This window comes from Phalacrocorax aristotelis, chromosome 1 (assembly GCF_949628215.1).
Source record: "Phalacrocorax aristotelis chromosome 1, bGulAri2.1, whole genome shotgun sequence".
NCBI classification, from domain to species: Eukaryota; Metazoa; Chordata; class Aves; order Suliformes; family Phalacrocoracidae; genus Phalacrocorax; species Phalacrocorax aristotelis.
Window position 1 is genome coordinate 202,131,746 of NC_134276.1, and position 950 is coordinate 202,132,695.

Consider the following 950-nt stretch of genomic DNA (forward strand, 5'->3'; position numbering starts at 1 on the left):
AAGCAAAACTAGAGCTAAAATGAATACTTGAAATAGCATATGGCCCCTTGTAAGATGTAAGTACCTATAAAATTTTTCCTTAATGTAACCCAGTTAAGTGAGGTAGCAGAGTAGGAAGGGCAAGGATACTGCTTTTAAAATTTATCAGTTAGCCATTATGCTGAGTAGGCAAAACAGATTTTGTGTGTATCCTTTCCATACTCGAATGGTCTGCACTTTAGTGTAATCTCAGTTTAATTTGCAAAAAATGCCTTACCCTTTAACCAAAATGTTTTTAACCTAATGGGAGAAAGAAAATTAAACAGTCCAGGATGTAGCCTGCACCAATGAGACTAAATTGTGTCAGAGCTTCGGGCAGTAGCCTTTCATATGCTTTCTTTGCACTCCTTTTGCTCAAGCCTTTGCATAAAGCATTCTGAAGTAGAAAATTTAACAAAAGCAGGTAGAAAGCTAACTAAAAGATGCTGAGAGGGAAACTGAACCACACTTTGATTCCTGCTTCTTCCAAACAGAAAAAATGAGTTGTTTCCAAAATTGGAAAATGGAGACTTCTCTGTATGAGGCCTCCTTGGCATTCTGGACCAGAATACAGACTTCATAGATTACATTCAAATACAGAAAATGCAGGGGTGTGATTCCTATTTTTAAAATGAAAAAAAAACCCTGCATATCTGCCTAAGACAATACATTTTCAAAATTCCCCTTACTTAGTTTCTTTTTTTTCCACTGGAAACAAATATAGATTATATTTAAATGAAAATCCATTTCATATATGAAGAGTTACTTTTGTACATATAATTTGATCAGATTTCATTGTAATACTGTTCTTTTTAAGAGAGAGCATGCGGTAATATTACTGTGACTATTCTCAAATAGGTATCAACGAGTTTATACATAGAAGCTTAACTGCTTTTGGGAGTAAAACATGACCAAAAAGAGAGACTCCAAAC